General features: G+C 41.2%; 1 protein-coding gene across 4 annotated transcripts in view; it reads right to left on the minus strand.

Annotated features, from left to right (window-relative positions):
- Positions 1–21293, minus strand: part of si:cabz01090165.1 (uncharacterized protein LOC100333421 homolog) — a 308652-nt gene that overhangs the window by 212935 nt on the left and 74424 nt on the right. For 3 of the 4 annotated variants that reach the window (XM_014338648.2, XM_005937960.2, XM_005937961.2), the window contains exon 2: positions 17049–17176. The gene's annotated coding sequence lies outside the window, so the exon portion shown is untranslated. The remainder of the gene's footprint in view (positions 1–17048; positions 17177–21293) is intronic. The other variant, XM_042227017.1, reaches the window with a different exon arrangement.

Genomic DNA, 21293 nt, shown 5'->3' on the forward strand with positions numbered 1-21293 from the left:
GGGAACAAGCATAGATGACCTTTTCCACGTCCACTAAAAGCAATACAATAACATAATAACTTTTCTTATATTTATCATTTGAATAAAGCACGAGTGTATTTGCAGCTCAGACACCCTCACCATTTGTTCTGGGAGGAGTTCATTAGTTCAGGAGCAAAATGTCTTCCATTTATTTATTTATTTTTTCAATTTCCAACCAACTGTGGGAGCTACCGAGTTACAGCGACGACCCGCGGAGTCACGTGACTGCTTTAAGTCGTTCTGGCTGACTGTACGTCTACTCAGGCTGAAGGTGGGCGGAGTTAAGTTGGCAGTTATGCACGGTCACCAAATTCAATGTCATTGTTTTCCCTCAAACGACTCATTTCTATTAAAACAACATCATTAACTCATTCTAGAAAGCTGCACGCATTCATCAAATTGGATTACAAGCAGGAAATCTGACACCAGGACCCAGAAGGCCTGCGGTCTAAGATCAGCTTTAGCCTACGGTCATTTTGGAAGCATGAAGAAACGTAAAACTCTTAAGCAATGCCTTTATAATCACAGACTCATTGTGGATAGTATCCTGCCCAGAGGTTTTATTTTGGTGCCCACAACATGAAACCATCACAGAAAGCTCAGCTTCGTTTTTGCATATCCTTCTGTCTTTAGTTTCATTCCTCTTTTCTTACACAAGCCTATTAACCAACACTGTGTTGGACCAAACATGCAACTTCATTTTTACACGCTTGTTATTTTGCAAAGACGCATATGTGAGAGTAGACATCTGTTGTTTGTGGAGCAAAAATGCAGAATTTTTCCACTTCATTGGACTAAAGCCTCCCTCCAGAAACCCACAGGCCACACTGAGGGCGAAGCAGTGCCTCGCAGGATGTTCAGCACGAGGAGTTAAAGGACCTGACAAAAATAATGTGACCACAGCAAAACACAGCGAATCTTTTGCTGCCAGAGAAAAGCGTGACCTCTTTCTCAGAGCGGACTAAATGCTCGTGATGCTCACTTTCTTTCCCACCAAAGTCAATAAGCAGCACAGCACATCGGAGGCAAAAATAATCTGTTCATTATAATTTATGGCTGCTACTTTGCAGCATTCATTTCCAAAGCTATTTAGGTCTGCTGCTGTTAATTGATAATTCTGCAGCCAATTTGGAGTTGCTGACTTTGGTAGTTAATTTTAAAAGTAATTTCAAAGTGTTGCTTTTAGCTGTTCATCTTGGAAGCAATTTGGGGCCAGAGATGGTGGAGAGTCTATTTAGTGACGCTGCTGATTAATTGAGTAGAACAGAGGACGCAGAAGTGAGACTGTATCGCCGACATTTTTCACCAGATGTAAAAAAAACAGCATGTTAACAGAAAAGTCGGGCAGTGACCTCATGAGCCTCGATTTGTAACTCGGCGTGTTTATCAAATCGCTCTGTACAACCTTTAATGACACTTTCAGTCTAAAAACGCCTGCAGTTAAGTAGCGCAGTATGTCCAATTTCTTAGACATTAGCAAACATAATATTTATCTATGCCAGGCCACGCAGGCTCATGATGGGAAAAATAGTTTCTAAGCTCCATATTTTTACACCTGCTCTTTTAAAATGAATCTTATTTCTGCTCTTTTACGTACTCTCACATAATTATATGGAACTTATGAATACTGTATGAGCAGCAAAGATAAATAAAGATCATCATGATTTGATTTTACCTTAAACCGGACACGAGCTCTTTAAAAGTGTTGATGTAGATATTTAAACAGAATGAACTGATATGGATTCTTTCTGCAGATGTAATTCAGAATGACTCATAATATGAGTTACGTTACAGTATTTTAGGTAATGTGCAGTTGTCAAGTACAGTATTTAGCAGGAGTGTTATTTATGGGTTGTGAGTGTTTATTGTTGCCGTGCCAGCAGCTCAGAGAGCTGTAGTTGTGTACAGGACATTGTGCTCTCATTACAGTGCATCCAAGACAGGAAACAGATTTTGTTTTTCCTCCCACCCACAGTCTCTTGTTCATCCCAAACTCAGCTCAATTCTTCTGTGGGCCAAACTGTAAAAGGAAAAAACAGTTTGAGACAAACAATCACACACCAAACGAACAGGGCTCATGTTACCGGTGGTCACATTTGCCTGTAATATCACTATTAGCCACAGCGGTCCCTTTCTCAGGGTGGGACACGTCAAGCAGCAAGAGAACAGTCAGCACATGTATTGCAAGCAGGAATTGTGAGCGTGACGGATTTGAGAGACTTTGACAAGGACTAAACTGTGATGGTTAGATGAGGGCATCAGAGCATTTCCAGAACGGATAGAAAAGAATCACTCAGAGAGAAACTTGGAAGCAACACAATGTCTCCTACTTCTTTTTTTTTCAGAGACTCGCTGAAAAGACCTGATGAGGAGAGAGAGAGGTGCGGTGAGATTTTTCAGCATCACTGAAGACTCGCTAACTTGTCAACGATGAGGTACGGTAAATCGTGAACATCGCTGCGGTGAGGAGGCGAGAGGCACACAAACCCAGCTGATATTTCCACATTCAATGGTGATGACCGTGTGGTAGAGTGGCACATGGAGCGCACTACTTTAGTGCAGGCTGTGATGTGATCAGCTGAGCACAAGCTGCTGCTTTTTTGCAGATGTAAATGAACAAAACTTCAGTTACCCATGAACATCACAGCCTGCTCTGCATCAGTCCAACATAGTGCATTACTGTAAACTTCACCACAGTACTCCAAACTGTCTGTGCTAAACTGTATAGTGCACTTCAATTTTTATTACAAGATGTCATGTATAGAGCCAATATCTGATTAAAAATGTGTTATGTAATAACACATTTTTAATGTTATTTTTTCTTCTTCTTCCCGGGAAATACAGCAACTGCACCTTAGCTCCGATCCAAACCGCACACAACAATTTGTATATTTCCTTTTTGAAAAGGTATATTTGAAATTATCTGCCAATTGAAATAAAGTTACTCCTGCTTAGTAGAGCTAGCTAGATGCTGGAGTAGAACTACTAACTTGGAAACTGTGGCAGGGATGAGAAAAGGTTGAGGGATGGACGGTGCCTCCATATCCATAAACCACAATGTTCCAAACTTGAAGTCTAATGTTTTGTTTTGGAGAAAAACAACTAATGTGAATAACTTTTAGTGTGTGTCGGTCCATTTATGCTAGCAGGAAAGTAGTGCAAGTACTCATCAAATTCAAGTCTGTTGAACTACCATTGCACCCCACGTGCCATTTACACCCCGTTGTGTGTTCCTGATCAAATGAATCCTGATCATTCTGTCATTCAAGATTCCCGGATTACACACAGGAAAAAGTTGACCATGGTTTGACTGCCAGACCATGTCGAATATCAACCTTTAATTGCACTGCAGCTTCATTAATACTTTAAAGGTCATGGCTCCACAGCTCCCATATAGAGCTCTATAATCGCACAGCCTGCATCCAGCTTTTAAATAATTAAACAAGGTACAGTATGTTTGACAGCTTCATTACAGCTGGTCGCTGGGTTCGATTATATTAAGGTCGCTGGAGGCGACACAGGTGCAAACCTTCATCTTTCAGCAGTTTTCTGGGAGTTTTCTGAAGGCTCCATGAATGCTGCAGAGACGAGGCGCTGGGTCTGTGCCGTCTGACGATGAGCGCGTGCTGGTGACACATTTAAACGGCATCAGATAAGAGCTTTATTTATCATTTTCATTGCAGCCATCCATGCTAAAACATTCTGGGAGGAACCCGAATCTGTTGTTGTGTGAAGTTAATTTTATTAGTGCAAGGAGAAAGGTGGGAGTTTCATAGGGGGAGGGAAGAAAATCACAGTTTGAGGTGGAATTTATAAGGAAAAATATAGTTTCATAACCACAACCTGTGATGTAGATTCTACTAAAAAAAAGTGTGGCATAATTGGACAGTACAGTGGAATAAAGTAAGTACTAAAGCAAGAATCTGGTGTCACTTTTTAATAATATAGACACATTTCTTCCACAATCAGTAATGCTTGGGGAGCTGGAAGAAAGTGTATGCTAAGTAAATAAATCAGGACAGGCACACTGAGAGGTCAAGCCTCGGACAGCAGCTTCTTTACTTCTTTATGTTTGCCTCCAGTGAGGACGGAGTTTGTCCTTGGATTTCTTTCTGTTTAACATGTGGAAGCCTCCCCAACACTGCATATAACTCATCCAGACAGATTTATGACTTTGAATGAGCCTCAGGCCGCCCAGCACAGAGCGCTGATCTGCTCTCCAACAAAAACAAACATCAATAATTTAGATGACACATAAAATATAAATATATTAACCCATCGGCACAAAGACAAAAAAACTGAAAATTACAAATTGACTAATACACATGAAATCTATTTTTCTGAAACAGATGCTTATTCAGGCCTAAAATAGCCCCAGCAATGAAGTAATTATACAAGTAATCCATCAAGAATAAATTAAAACATTTTCAGGTTCAAGCTTCTGAAATGTGAGAACTGGGAGATTTTTGGACTTTAATGTCACTCAAAAGTGAAAATGTTTGTGTTATTGAGACAGAGACATTCAAAGGCATCACTGTCTGTCACTGGAACTGACACTTTTACCTATAAATAACAGCAGGGTTGCACAGCGGTCATTGCCTCACAGCAAAAAGGTCCTCGGTTCAAATCCACCTTCTGTCCGGGGCCTTTTTGTGCAAGTGTCTTCCTCCCACAGGCCAAAGGCATGTGATTTGGTGTTTGCCTGGCTTCCCATTCATGATTTTATTTATTACTTTTAAGTCCCTGCACAGTATAGCTCCACTTTAAATCTCAGAATGGTTGTTCCTCATTCTGAACCCAGATCCCTCATGTCAGAGAATCAACTATAGTTCCAGATTTCACAGTTTAAACTCACCCTCATGTCTGCTTATCTTATGTTCATGTGATCGTATTTAGGTGGTGTATAGAAATGTCAGGTGACTTCCAGTGCAAGAAATTTCCCGAAGGGGACCGAGCGATGTATCTGTTTATGTGTATCTATCTATAGCTTTTTATAATATTGCCCTAATGCAGTGTTTCCCAACCTTTTGGAGCCACGGCAGATATTTCCCATTAGAAAAATCACACGGCACGCCATCAAACAAAAATGGCACAAAAAGCATATTGATCATTTTTCACCACGCACCAGACAGAGCAGAATCAGCTCGGTTTGTCCCCAGTTTACCTTTTCTGCTTTCTTCTGACCACTATTCATGCTAGGGCCTTCATCTGTTTTCTCCAGGACCAGGTCAGACTGACTACTTTATCTTTTCAAATATTCATCTATTGCTTGTTTTATTGGCAGGTGACAACCAATTTAATTAGAGCAGGAAGTTGTACTGCCCTCTAGTGGAAGAGAATGTACTTTTCTGCCCATTACTCACGCCGACCGCTTAGAAAACTAATCAGGTGGAACCAGATAATCTTCCACGGCTCACCTATGTGCCGCTGCACAGTGTTTGGGAAACACTAATGTTTTACTATTGTGTTCTTTATTATTGTCTTTTGTTTTCATCTGCTTTTCTCCCATTGTTGATATTTTTGGAATACTATAAGGCTGAGATTTTTTAAACAAATGATATGAATCAAATGGATTATTATTATTATTATTGTTGTTGTTGTTGTTGTTGTTGCTGTTGTTGTTATTATTGTTATTACATAACAGTGAACCTAAGTGAAAATGGAGGCAGAGAAAAATAAATGACAGCAGAAATAGACGAACAAGTGGAAAGCAAAAGAAGCCGAGGTGTTTGAGAGGTAAACAGATGAAGAGAAGAAAGATGCAAACAGGCGAGATTGTTCTTCCAGCACAATCGCTATCGATCGCTTTCCTGGCACAGACGTGTATATTAGCAGAGAAAACATCGCCGGGTGTGACCTATTTCCTGCTGCTGCATTCATACCCACACACGCACAGAGATCATATACACCAATCACCCATGCAAACACACAACAGGACATATAATTACCGCACATACATGCAGCACAATCGCATGCAGCGGAAGTACAAACAAACAAGCTGCAAACGAGCAGCAAATTACAAACAGACTAAAACACACTGCAGTAAACTCCTGTAACAAAGCACTGGACCTCATTAAAACACGATGTATGTTTCCTGTACTGCACAACAGTTCTGTCATGTACCTTTGATTCTGATTGGTCCTGATTAGCCATTAATGGCCAATGTTCAACATTAGACTAACATAATGAGGTTAATGAACAACAGATTTAGCGTATTGATGTATCGTTTATGATAAACCCACGGACAGTTATCACCTGGCTCTGAAGGTCTCTCCAGCATCATTCTGGAACCATGTCTCGCTGCCTGGTGCCCATTTGGGAGCAGAGGCACCCAAAACGTTTTGAAGTTCTTTTAACTGTGCATTAAGTTTGAATTCAGTTTTTTTTTATATGCAACAGCCATCTACCACGACGGCTGGGGGTGATGGAGGGAGACAGGAGAGAAGAGAAGCTGCTAATGATTAAATGCAAGGTGGTGTATAAACACAGAATCCCCCAGCAGCCTACACCTATTGCAGTATAACTAAGGGAGGATTCAGGGTCACCTGGTCCAGCCCTAACTATATGCTTTAGCAAAGAGGAAAGTTTGAAGCCTGATCTGAAAACCAGAGATAGTGTCTGTCTCCCAAACCCAAACTGGGAGCGGGCGGCTTTTAAATCAACTTGCTCCTCCCGATATTACTTTATCAGAAGATATCACTATATTATATAAGCCTTTGTTCTTTCACTTAGCTCCTCCACTGGTTTTCTGGTAAATATAGCTTTTATGTCTCGTAAAAAATCCATGGAAGCATTTTTTTATGTTGTATTTGCTGTTTGTCTACATTACTACTATCTATGCTAACGCTACAGCTTCACCCTCCAAATGTGGAGTTTGCCCCCGAAGGCTTCATCCCACAGTCCAAGTTGTTTGGTTAGGTGTGAATGTGATTGTGATTGGCTGTCGGTCTCAGTGTGTTAGCCCTGTCAAAGGCTGGTGACCTGGTGACCTGTCCAAGGTGTACCCTGTACCCTACATCGCGACCTTGACGAGGACCTTGACGACCTTGGTCAGACTGAGTTGCACCGCCTACTCAGCACGAGGCAGCCTTAACCTAAGTATACTCGTCACATCCAATTTTCCAAAGAATAGTATTTCACCGAACCCTCATCCAGCTGCTTTTCTCTTTTGCTCATGAAAGGGAAAAAGAGTGCAGGGTCTTATTAAATCTGTGCCCCACCACTGGAGGAAATCCAGACACTTTGAAATGAGGAGATTAGTGTGGATGTTTAAATCACTGCTATATAACCAGTCGTGGCTGCTGGAATAATTGAGACAGGGTGGTTTTGCCGTGAAATTAAAAATATTTTTATCGGTACTGGCATCAGATGAAACATTAAGGAAGAAGACATCAATCGCTTCCACAGTGGTTGCAGTTTGTACCTGTGTTAGAGTCACAGAAAGTGCACACCTGCTTGAGGGAATCATCAAACAGATTTGGCATACATTGCATCAGGTTTTATATCAATAACAAAGTGAAAGAAATGTATTATTTGAGCACACAAGGCATCTTCCTTCTTTCTCTCCCTTAATGCATCTCTATTTCCTCCCTGAACTGTCTGACTATTTCTCTTTTGTAGCTCAGCATGTCACGTCTGCTTTTTTATGGTTCAGAAAATCCATTCATATACAAAAGCAGCAAGTAAGTGATCTGAGGATGAAGCCCACTGTGTTTATTCCACAGTGACTGAGTGCGCTCAGGAAAGTAAGAGCGGAGGGTCTTGTGGGGAATGCTATGACAATCTCTGAATAGTGGCAGGACCACTCGCTTTTATAATAAAGAAAGAAAGAAGGGAGAAAGGAGAGGGGTTAAAAGGACAAGAAGAGCTCAAAGGACGCTTGAAGTGAAGAGAAAGATGCTCTGAACTAATGAGACAGAGATCAACAGCTGGATTCAGATTTATCGTCGGTTTGTCTTCAGGGCAACGCAACTACAAATGCAACAAAGATTAAATCTGACCCTTTGTGGTTTAAACTGTGAGTCATTTGCATGGCAGAAAGAGGAATATGAATCATCTGCAGGAGCCACGACTCTGACCTTTGCACTTTATGCTGCTGATTCACATATGGTATAGTTAGCTTTTATTTTAACATCTGGGGAGAGAGAGAGCGGACTCTTTGTAAAAGCACGAGATATTTCATACAGCTACAAATACTGATCTGAGGGCACTGCCAAGGCACACGCAGACTTTCTTTACATCACATTACTATGAAGTCTCACCGTCAACTTATTGTGAGGTGTGAAAAACTGAGATAAGCTGGGATAAGATGGTCTGATTACCAACTCTAACCTGGGCCATGGAGGCTGTAGAGGATGGACATGTGAAGAAACATCACTTTTACTGGAAGCAATCTGACCACCCTTGTGTAATGTAACACTTATGACCAACATGTACTGCGAATTCAGAGGCCTTAACTTCAAACAACACACTGCAGGCCACGATCCCGACTACAGGATCTTGTAGTAGCCGACATTCTGTGGGCTACTACAAAATGTACAGTTACTGTGTGATCATCACACAGTAACTGTACTGCAGTAGACTGAGGTGTGCTGCACATAGGACCAACAGCCCTCCAACAGTACTGCAGATGATTAGTGAATTAGTGTTACGGGTGTCACAACCCGGCTGAAAGTAGATGCCAAATAGGAAGTCCACCTAAGACAGAAGAAGCCAGGTGACCCCTGAGGGCACGGGTGAGCTGCAGTAGCTGCCACGGGGTTATCTGGATGCATAAAAATGCACAAGATGTCTACTGCAGAGTAGTTTGTCCTGAGCAAAGCACCAGCACAAAGGTAAGAAATGTCATTCTTAAAATTGTAGCAATATTGAATAAAAAAAAATCAATAAATGAAAATCAGTTGTGGCCAAACGTTTTGGGAATGTTACAAAGTTTGTTTTTATATAGTGTTTAGATTCTTTAAAATTCCAAAGAACTATTAAATTAAATAAAATCTATATTGTGTTTTGTTTAATTAAAATATTCATATACTTTCCAGCAGATGTGAACTGTGTTTGGAAATAATAATTACTAGAAATCAACATAGCCCCAAAATAATAAGAATTATTATTATTACTATTAAAATACAAACTTGTTTTACACACTTTTGTATCGTTTGTATATGGAATGTATGCAGATTTGCGTACAGCAACAGTGGACAGCATTTCAGTTTCAGGCGTGAAGAACGTTGACCGTGCAGAGTAACTGTGTTTATACTGAAAGACTGTGAAATCCAGTATCTTAACATCTGTGAGATAAACTTTACAAACAACAGACAAAACACTGAAATAAAAAACAGTGACTAAGTACAGTGGCAGGTTAATATCCACTGTTGGAGGATAGATATTCAGGCTTTTGTTTTCCAGCTTTGAGTCTGTGCTGTGAATCACTGTGTAAAGTGGAGAGTTGGAGGATCAGTGATCACTGATGAGAGAAACCAGGCCTGAGAGATGCGTGTTTATTCCTGGATGATCCTCCAGCAATAGGGAGGGGGTGGTGGGGTTGGAGGGTGGGGGTGGACTGACTCACTGGCTGACACCACACACACACACACACACACACACACACACACACACAACACACACAGCTGAAGATGGAGACATAAAAGTGATCATCAAAAAGAAAAACATTCAGTGAGTCAATCACAGGGCAGCCAAAGAAAGTGTGTGTGTGTGTGTGTGTGTGTGTGTGTGTGTGTGTGTGTGTGTGTGTGTGTGTGTGTGTGTGTGTGTGTTGCCTTGGGTCCTTTCATTCCATCTCTATTGATGCTCATCTCAATCGTCTCCATACAAACAGCCCTAAAACACACAGGCACACATACAGCGTCTCATGTTCTAGTTTTACTTCACCGTCTTTGTTGTATCCAACACATTGTTTTGTTTGTTTAACAATACACGAAGAACTTGCAGCTAAACCCCGCACTTACCACCAATGACGGGATCTTTGTCACGATGCTGAATGACTCAAAAAAAGCTTCTTAGCCTTCATACAAGCCTTTGGTGAACATACTGGCAGGGAAACAGGTTTTTCTTGCTGTCATTGTTCAGACTCTTTGTATCTGCAGCACCAACAAACCATCAGTGAGGGAGGACACTGGTTTGCCCCTAGGAATTCTGGGAACATGTAGTTGATGGGTTCTTTACTTACATAATGATCACTCTCAACATGTTATGATGCTCTTACCTGTAAAATTTCTCGCCCATTGTTGTCCAGCATCATCCGAGCTAGTATGATTTTAGCTACATGTCTCTTGTTTTTATGTTGTGCACAGTTTGAGAAGCAGTGAGTATTCAGATACTCATGGTGACTCTTACTGGATACATAACCTGACCATGATCAAACCAGTATGAATCAAACGGCAGTATCACCACAACACTATATACTGTACATAGTTGTGACTCTCTTTGTTCAAGGATAGCTGCTGAGTGGAAACATTTTTCTAAAGTTCTAAAACAATGGCATTGATTCACATCTGAATAACAAATCCATAAAGTGTTCCTGCATCCACACAGATAAACACCATAAATAATTGATCTGAGTGCAAAAGGAGACTGCTCTGTGGACATTTGAGCCTTTATTGTATGTTGTTCTGTGTGTTTATCATCGGGTCTGTGAACGAGTGTGTAAGCAAACTAATTTTAGCACGAAGGACTGCTAAGCTAAAGCTACCCAACACTGAAAAGCAAAACTGGTTCTGTGTGGAGTAAAGCACTCGTATCTCTGCGAGCAGTAATTGCCTCATAATTATTATTCATCACAGACTCTTTGATCGTGGAACTCTCCAGTGATACTAACGTTATCGTCGCACGGGCAAAGAGATGGGAAGCTATCAGTGCATAACTTGAAAGACAACACAAAGTTAAAGAAGAGATATTTTAACGGGGACACAAAAAGTAGGGGGAAAGACTGAAAAAGAAGCAAGATAAAACAAAGAAAGTGTGAAGCAGAGATAGAGAGAGACCAGCGAGGATGACGCAGTGGCTGACTAACACTGAGTGAGGAACGACTGAAAGCAGGAGCGTACTCGTGGTAATAGAAGACGACATGAGCAGGAAACAAGTGTGAGGGTTAGTTAGAAGATGAAAGACGTAAAGCTAAAGACTGGAAGGAGGAGTATGAGGGGAAAAGAGATGGCAGATGGAAATATTTGAACTTAAAACCTGCAGAGAGTGGCTCACAAACATCCCAGCATCCTCCACAAACAAATCGCTAAATATGAAATGATCTGCAAAAGCGCACATGGAGCCACACATATGTGCATCGCGAATCTCCAGAGTTATTATTAGGTTCTGTTGTTATGCTAAATAAAAAGAAAAAGTACAAGCTTCATATTTTAAATCTTTTCCTCTATATTTTCTGCTTCATTTATTTTTTAGGGGTTTTGAGGGTAAATGTTGCTTTTTCCCATCTTTTTATATATGTGGATTATCTGAGTGTCCAAGTGGAATTTAAGCTCTGCATTTTCTGCTGCCATGCTTTAATGCAGAACTTAACTCCGCCTCTGTGAACACCAAAAGCTGGCTGGTATGTGACACTAAAATATCATTTTACACATGCAACTTATTTTTTTTCCAGTGGCGAGCATTTTTATCAACAGGCTGGACAACTGTGTGCACATGTTCACCCAAGTCCAACAAAACCTCATGAGTATAGAGAAGCAGCAAAGGTCACATGGAAAGAAATAAAGCCAGAGTGTCAGAGACAGAGGGGAGGTTAATGGTTGCCCCTTTCTTGCTCTATTAGAACACAGCACCTCAGATAAAGATTAGATATCCTTCGTCCACATGACAAATGGCTGTGATCGGGTGCTGATGCAGAGCTCTGAATCACAGTAAAGAGACATTTTTAGAGTTCTGTGGATGGATTTGCTCCGTGGAGAGTGAATGTAGCCCAGAGGAATACCTCGGTCTCCCAGTGCAGGAACAATATATCAGATGAGTGTTTTCAGTCCTCCATAGGGGCCTTTATGCCTCGAGCGCTCTGCCTGAATTATCAATTTAGATGTTGAAGCCAAAGAAAAGGACAGCTTTGGACCATTTTGTGGCGCAGTGTGTTCTCCAGAGGTGGAAAATAAGCTATTACTGTTTTGCTGCATATGCCCAGGTCTGTAATTTCAGGTCTCATTTTATTTTGAAACAGAAACAGTTTTGATTTTTTTTTTCATTTTATTTTTAGACCATAACAGTTTCTCTTGGGATGGAATTATGAGCACAAATAAGGATGTTTTTATACATGCTGTAAAAATTCAAGGTTCAGTCAAGGATTCTCCAGGAAGCAATGAAAGAATAAAGCCAGAAGGCTTATTTCAAAGTTCCCCACAAACACAAAGCATCATATACAGTAGCTTTAGCATCCAGAGAGGGGAAAGTGCAATCTATTTTTTATCTGTATATTTGCCAGATAATTGGCATGTTACTATACTTGTGGGGACCAACAGTCACTTATGGGGGAAAAACGCCCGTCCTCATGAGTTTGAAGGCATTTGACTCATTTTGAGGTTACAGTATATATTTAGGTTTAGGCTGAGAGTTAGGGTTATGTGTGTGTGTGTGTGTGTGTGTGTGTGTGTGTGTGTGTGTGTGTGTGTGTGAGAACACTGGTACTCTGGATAAATGGCTATAAGAAATAATGTAGAAAATAGAAAAAAATCCAGCGACTGACTCTGTGAGAGGATGTTGTGTTCTTTCTTCGCGTATGCTCGCTCTGTGATTGGCTGAGAGTGAAGCTGTTCCCTCTCATCCCCCCTGCTCTGCACAAATCAGATGGAGATGACACTGATATATAGATATAGTTCTATGGGGAGCAGCGCTTGTCTCGTCATCCTGATGTGTCATCAGGCTCATCAGTCCACATTCACAGTTCATCCACCTTCCTGTTCCTGCGTATTAAACACATTATGAGGCCATGGGGGCAGCAGCCCGGTGGGATAGACCGAGAACACTGACACTGAGAGCATCACTTCTTTTAGGACTAAATACACTCATCCAAAACACTACGACTACTCTGATATGAAACATATAGAGCTGATTATCTCATAACAACAATCTGGGCTGTATTAGATGAAACCTGAACAGTAACATCTTTGTGTACGCGAGAGAAACAGAAGGACTGGTCTGGTGAATCTCATTAACTGAAAGGTAAGTGGTGAGCGTAACAATACAAACTACAGCCCTGTGAATACGTTTTTGGCCCCTAACAAGAGCTCTCAGCATGGGTCAAAGGTGAGAGAGGGGCTGCTGTAACACAAGAATGACACAAAATGTGAATGATGTACAAGGATGTGTTGAGACCCATTGGTAACCCCTGCTCAACGTGGAAAACGCCTACAGTGGGCACGAAAAGGTCTGAACAGGCCACCTGACCTGCTGAGTCACATGGTCTTAGCACCCTGTGAGGGAGTAAGGCTGGTGGTGGGGCATGACTCTCTGGGAAATGTTGTGCTGGGAAACACCGTGTTCAGGTATTCATGTGCCACCTGGTCTGCAACAACACATGCTTTCAGTGGAATGGTTTCCCCCAAAGACAGTGACGTCTTTCATCAGGATAACAGAGCGACACAATGAGACTTTAACAATCTGCTGCAGACGTCTTGGAGTTATTAGAGTCCGCGGCTCAGTGGGTCAAAAATGGTTTGGGGACTTGGAGGGCCAACAGCATCTGAGACAGATGGTCATCATGGTTCATCAGTGCAAAGTCAGTTATTATATCATTGCATACTTAAAGACACAATGTGAGTTTCTTTACTGATTCAACAGTGTCTTCCACCTAGAATAACCCCTGATGAAATCATGGGGACAGCACAGTACTGTAAAAAATGCGAATAAGGGATATTTGACGACCCCAAATGAGACCACAGAAGATTCTTAAATTGCATTTTCTTTGCTGTTTTTTCTGTTACTTAATGAAGCTTGTGGAAGAAGAAGTGTCACGTGTTCTGAATTTGTTCTTTCAGCTCATATTTCATGTTGTCCGATGCTACAGTAATACAGTACAAGATCTCTTTAATGGACAGGAAAATTTATACCATTTTTGTGAGTGCAGTACAGCTCTGACCCCTGCAATCCTCTTACAGCTTTTCTTCTTGGACACTTGCACTGTGTGGATGATGCAGGGATTGCGATTTGTTGCAGCTTATACTATTGTGAGTCACTCTGGATAAGTTGGCTAAATGACTCGGTGGGATGTTTTCACCAGGACATTTTTTCCCAGAATAAAATAGCTGCAGAGACTTTCAGAATAAAGGTGTAATGACAGAAGAGAAGAAGGATTATGGAGGTGTGTGTTGGGCTAATTTAACTTAATGAAGCATGAAATATGGCTTGCATGTGTAACAGAGTACAACATTTTACTAATCGAAATGTGGCTAATTAGAAATCCCAGTAATTTACTTTTTAGTAACAAGCTTTTAAAATGAAACATTTAATAAGAAAACAAACAAACAAATGAATGAATGTGCAAATCATAGGTAGAAAATTCAACAATTTCTCTGGTTATGGAGAGATTTATCACATGTGGTGTTCGTATTAGTAAGTGGTGACCTGAACAAACATACTGTGAACATTACTGGGGATCGTATCCCTCAGACACAAACAACATGATTCTTTAAGACTATTATGTTATGTTAGACAGCTTTACGACAGAGTCAATAAATTATTAATAAAATAATAGATAGAATTATGTCACACTGATAAACAGAGCAATGGAAAATTGCTATTAAACAATATTTAATGGTGGTTTATAATCTGTGCCCTGAGCACACTTTGTGTGTAGATTATTCTGTAGAGATTCTTCTTAGTGGCAGGTGAACATTAACCGATCATCACTTCAGTAAACAGAATTTATGTGTCAAAATCGCCCCTTGTGTTTTGTTGTCAGTAAATTTCACGTCATTTTTTCATTATGTACAGAAATCCTTTCTTTTGGCTTATTTCTGCTCAGTGCCATTCAGCAAAGCTGCTGGAACACATTTAAGTGCAACAGCGCTGTGGGGAAAGTGGCTCACGAGGCGCTGTCGATACGTCCAGACAGACTCCATTTCTAAGGCATTCTTTGCTTTAATTTCTACAGCCTCTTGTGATTCCTTCAACCGAGCCAAGTCTGTTGTGCCTGCAAACGGCCGACCGCGCCAAGGCAGGTGGCTGTGTTGGCCCAAAAGAACCTTTGCAATGTTGGAAATCTGTCTTCATTAAAATGCCTTATTTCAAACCTCACAAGCCTTTGAAGGACAATCCTGTTTTATTTCCCAGGTTCAGATATTTGTTAGAGAAGAAGTAATCAAAACTATCAAATTCTACGATTTTGATTAAGAACTCAAAGTAGTTACATTATTTTTATTTTTTTTAATGTAAGTGGTGTAACTATTCGTAACTATGTTAAAAACACATCTGTTAGCATCAGGATGCACGTAATGTTTTATGTAATTTCTAATAATAATGTGTTTTGTAATGATGATGTGACAGAATGGAGCTCACACACACAGAGAGGCCTTTTACATGAGGACAACAAACACACACTCACAGTATTACCGGCTGTGCTGCACACACAGTCCAGTTAAAGACACTATAAACATATTCCTGGAAGAAAACCAACAGAAAGGACTGAACCAGTCCCATCAGGTCACGCTACATTTGAAAGAAGCTGTTTTAGCTCCCTGCCCACAGTGTTCGTCTGACGGGCTGACCCTTACAAGCTTCAATTTTCCCACCCAGAGTCGTACCTGAGATCAGGGTATCTGCTCTTTCTGACATCATAAAGAGTGAAAGGATCAGTGCATCACAGCAGCCTGAGCCTGCATATCCAAGGGACTGGGGCACCTGAAGTCTGTCCATTCAGAACTCTGGACTCTGAACAGTCAAGTAAAAGGTGGCATCTAAAAATGTCATAGACAAGGCTTCGACATGTGGTGCGCTGCCTACTTGCACTTCTACCTAATCCATCTAGCTACACCAGCAAGACTAACCACACCAGCTATTACAGCTGTACGTAGGGCTGTTCGATATAACGATATATATCGGATGACGATATAAAAACGTCTATCGTTTCATTTTATGCTATCGTTTGTTTCGTGGTGTCGCAAAATAAACTCTTTACGGCATTATTTTTCATCGTTTTGATGGTCACTGTAGTGGCTATATTCATTTCTTAAAGTTCTCTCTTTCTCTTATATTTTATGTAAACCACACTATGGACGGACAAGCGCCTGTTTTTATGCGTTGTGGTTAGCAACAACGACGGTAACACCGCTTGTTTATGTTCCACATAAGCCTTTCACAATAAAGCTCAAGATCCTGTTGAGACTTTTCAAAATAAACTGAATCACGTGAAAGGGCAGATTATTTACGGATGAGAATTAAAAAAGAGCCGCCAGGTGCTAAAAAATAAACCTTAGACTCAAACGTTAGAACAGGCTTTTCCCCGCAGCACACCGTGTAATAAATACAAAGAAAACGGCGGCCGTTACAACTTATGTCTAAAAATGTATCGTTTCATGCATCGGTTAAAACACTCGACTGCAGCTACATGACGCGCAGCTGGAAACACTTCACACAAGTCGAGCTGCCCGAGATTCACAGAATTTACAGAAAATGTTACATTTTTGTGATTTATATGGTTATCGGGACGATAGAATTCGTATATCGGGATATGAAATTTTGGTCATATCGCACAGCCCTAGCTGTACGCATATGATTTCCTCAGGGATTAATATGATATTCTGAGTTCATGTACCCTGTCAATAACCTGCACCAGCTGTACTCTGTCTTGTTTAAGCGTTCTGCTTGACAACAGCCTCTTTGATTAAGTATGATCACTTTTCCCCACTTATGCATCGGCTCTTTTCAGCTGAATGAAATAACTGGAGACGTACCTTCTAAAAAAAACAAAGCCCCAAAATTACCAAGCTGCTTTTCAGCACTTGTAATTTTTCCAGACATACAGTCAAACCACACAGAGAATTATCACATTAAATATTCCATTATGTACGACTTACCTGAGTTTCTTGGGGAAGCAGGAAGTCCTCAGGTAGAGTTGGTCCTTTTATGATGAATTCACATTCCAGTCACATCACTGGCCTCAGGGTTACAACAGGATGACAAGCTAACAAGGACACCCTCCTACCTGCAGGAGCGCAGAGGAAGAAGGGGAGGAGGAGGAGGAGGAGGAGAGTTGAAGAGAGGGGTTGAAATGAGACAAGGAAAGAGTGCAGGGACAGAAAGAAGAAAGAGAAAAATGTCAACAGGTTGCATCATTAATTCATTAGTATTCCTAAAGATTCGTTGCCTCTATTTTCTGTCCCTGCTGTCACTTCTCCTCCCTCTTTTCCTCTATCACTTCTTCCTCTCTCTTTTTCGCCCTCCCTTCGAGGCTGCTCTGCCTCCTTTCCTTTCATCCAAATTCCTCAGCAGGACCTACAGAAAGGACAAAGGGAAGCTGCGGAGCGAGCGGTGGTTTTACAGAGTGACAAATATCCGAATGAAAAATGAAAATACTGATAACTCAAAGGTTTGTACTGAAGACAATTAGCTATAACAATTCATTAATATTGTCAAGCAGAAAGAATATTTTGAAGGGTTACAAACGGACATGTGAAGTCCTGAATTCTTCCTGAAACAGTTGTTATTGTTATATATTTGCATTTAGGAGCCAGAAGAACTACTCAAACAGTAACCAGCTAATATTATTATTCAGAATTAATCATTTGTGTCAGTTTTCAAGAAAAAATTTCAAATGTGTTGCAGATCAAACACTTACTTTTAAAGTTACAAGCCCACAACATGTCCATTATCAGACAGCTTAACTCTTTCAGTGTTTCTCATGGAAAACACTCAGTTTACATAGCAAACCTCTTACTGTCATGTATATAAGTGCACGCATGTCCATTACGTGACAGCATGTCAGAGTCGTGTTTTATTGTTGCTCTGCATGAAAAAAGAGTCTTTATATGACAAATTGAGAATAATCTCTGTGTCTACACTTGATCAAAGATCATTTGATGCTTAAACCAAACCCCAGAAGTCTGCCACTACACTCATTCAAACAGCAAACGTGTATGTGTGATCTATGTAGACAGTGAATGTAAACCAGTAAATGCTGTGAAGCCTTGGACTGAAAATTCTGGATCCTGACATCGTGGTTGCAGCCCCATGTGATGAGTGAGAGGAGGTCTGACTGAAGAACTGAGTTCTGCCCTGTCATGGTAAATGGATGGACGCTTCTTAAATAGTGCTGCTTTTTACAACAATAATTGGTACAGCACACCATACCAATTATTGCACCTGCTCTACCTGCTGAGCCACAGCCACAACCACAGCTCGTTCATGCTCAATAGGATACTAGAGCACGCCCTGCATCTATTTAAGTGTTTGCTGAGGTCACAGATAATAATAATGTATTTATATAGCGCTTTTCAAGGCACCCAAAGTGCTTAACAATTCCACTATTCCTTCACACACTGGTGGAGCAGCTACAGTTGTAGCCACAGCTGCCCTGGCAGCTGACAGAAGCGAGGCTGCCATATCGCGCCATCGGCCCCTCTGGCCAACACCAGTAGGCGGTAGGTGAAGTGTCTTGCCCAAGGACACAACGACCAGGACAGAGAGCCCGGGGATCGAACCAGCGACCTTCCGCTTACAGATGCGCTTCCCAAAAATTCAAACGCAGCCTCTTAGAAATGAGACAAGTTTGATGTGAAAGATGTCCATTTTTGTCTTTTCATTTTTTTTTTTTAAATCAGAGATTTACTTGGAAAAAATGTAATATGAAGTAATAATGAAATTGTGGTCTCCCCAAGATTGGAAGGTGAGGGGTTCGAATCCACTGAATGGCTACTCTGAGGTACCCTTGAGGAAGATACAGTTCCTACACACTGCTCCCCGGGCGCCTGATTGGTGGCTGCCCACTGCTTCACTGAGTGGGTTAAATGCAGAGAAAGTAATTTCCCCACTGGGATCAATAAAGTATACATTATTATTATCATCATCATTAACAGTGTTGTGCTGTATTAGCTATATAAATGTGTTATTTTTAGCTAAAAAAAAAAGGCATCATGAAACATGAAAAAGCACTTGGAGCCTTTTGTCATCCAAACTGACATGAATGAAGTGTGGTGGATCTTCAGGATGGACTTAATCACACTGGTAATCTGAATTTGATCTCTTGAAAGAGGAATGGGAGTCTGGAGCTGGATTCAGCTGTCTGCTCTGCTGAAGTGGGACAATTTGCTTTCACTCACAAGTACCCTCACACTTTGTGTTTGTTCTGGAGGTGAAGAAAGTGATTTCAGTCCATCAGTCCACAAATCCACCTCTCTGGGAAGGCAGATTCGTTTTTTTATGTGTTATTTTAAACCCACTCTGATGTTTCTGAGCTGAATGTTTCCACCAGTTTCCAACAAACAACCAGTTTGGATGAATTTGTGTGTGGTGGGTCTGTGTTTCCACAAGCCCCGCTAGTTTAGAGACTTATTCATCATGAAGAAAACAAGACAGTCAGCGATCGATTTACTTGCAAGGGAGGCCTCGTCGGTGTCTACCACAAAATGACCCCAAATCGGGCCTCTGCTTGCTGCCTTTTATTGGGAAAACAGTTCACACAATACACATGACAGCAAAAGCACCTCCCACATCGGTATGCATGTGTGTGTGTGTGTGTGTGTGTGTGTGTGTGTGTGTGTGTGTGTGTGTGTGTGTTTGAGTGAGTGTGTGAGAATGTGTGTGTCTCTGTGTGCGTGACTTCCAACTGTTTCTAACAACATCCTCAGTCATAAAATGGTAATCTCCCCCACACCCAATATATGGTTCAGTTCCTGTATTGGTTCACCGTGCACAACACAGTGAAGCCATAAAAGGGCAGGAAGCTGACCACACAAGAAACAGATCTTCCAGGTAAAATGTATCTGCAATAAAACCTCCCCCAGCACAGAGAGGGTGGAGAGGTGGTCAGAGACAAAGGAATGTCTTGATCCTATAGATTGAACTCAGACCTTACAAATTTAAGAAGCACAATGACAACGTTCAACAATTAGACTTAACAGTGTGCACACCCCACAACCTATTATTTTTAAGAGAGATGAATGTGACCGTGAAATCTCAAAAAGTGTCTTTTCAGAGTGACACACTCCAGCACCATGTTTCAATACAGCATCACTGACATCTGTGAGGGACAAAAACACAGATTCAGTATTTCTGCAGCTTTAACAAAGGAAACGATGTGTTTTCAGTAAGCTGCAAAACTCGCACTTTTCTCAGCTCCTATGTTCCTCATCACCGAGTCCACCTACACAGAAAAACCTGCGACCGGCTGTCCTCTTAAGTTTCTCCTGAGGCATGCTGGGAAATGCAAGCAAGTGCTAAGTGCAGCTGATGAGGATGAGAGGATTCAGGTATAACAAAAAAGAAAATTAGACAAATATTTCACAGAATAACCTTCAGAGCATCACACGCTGATGATGTATAATGTTGTGCCAACAACGTGCCTGAAGGTGGATTTTTTTCTCAGAGTTTGATATCAGGGTGGTGTGGGTGTAGCGTAGGTGAACAGCCCTTTTGGAGAAACAGTTACATCACATCCTGTGCATCGGCAGATATATACATTTTTCTTTAGTAATACATTTTTTTACTTCAAGAAACGCCCATTTTCGAAATGTATTCACTTGAATCGCCTCCAGGCTTTCAGGCGTGTACTGTTTACTTTGGTTAATTTAGTTTGCACTGCAGTAAGAGATAGAAGTAAGGTAATTAAACAAGGTGATAAAATGAAGCCACAACTGACAAATGCAGCAGAAACACAATTTGTGCGGCGGTGATAGATGACAGAAGAAGCTGGGCTGTAATAACGGTGGCTTCAAAACAAAAAGAAGAGAATTTCATAACAAAATCCAAATGGCTTTAAAACACAGCGTGATGGACGATGGCGGGGAAAAAAACAACAGTGTTCATAAAAAATAAGCAGAAAAGAACATGAATAACAGAGATGAAGAAAAGCTGTCCCAAGGGGGAGTTATTGGAAATGAGTGGGAGGAGGAAGGAGGAAGAGGCTGAGTGTTTCATCACCGGGGAAGCTTCAAGCTGTTTTGTTCAGACACTCGAAAGCAGTGGATTTTAGCAATGACAGGAAGCTGTCTCGCCAGACGATGAAATAAATAGCAGATAACTGGAGAGAACGGGAGATCGGAAAACTTCAAATTCACTGTGCCATCTCCGAAAAGTGCAACGCTCATTGTTTGTGTCAACGGTAG

The sequence above is a fragment of the Haplochromis burtoni genome, unplaced genomic scaffold (genome assembly GCF_018398535.1).
Source record: "Haplochromis burtoni strain Fernald_Lab_line unplaced genomic scaffold, NCSU_Asbu1 Contig_238, whole genome shotgun sequence".
NCBI classification, from domain to species: domain Eukaryota; kingdom Metazoa; phylum Chordata; class Actinopteri; order Cichliformes; family Cichlidae; genus Haplochromis; species Haplochromis burtoni.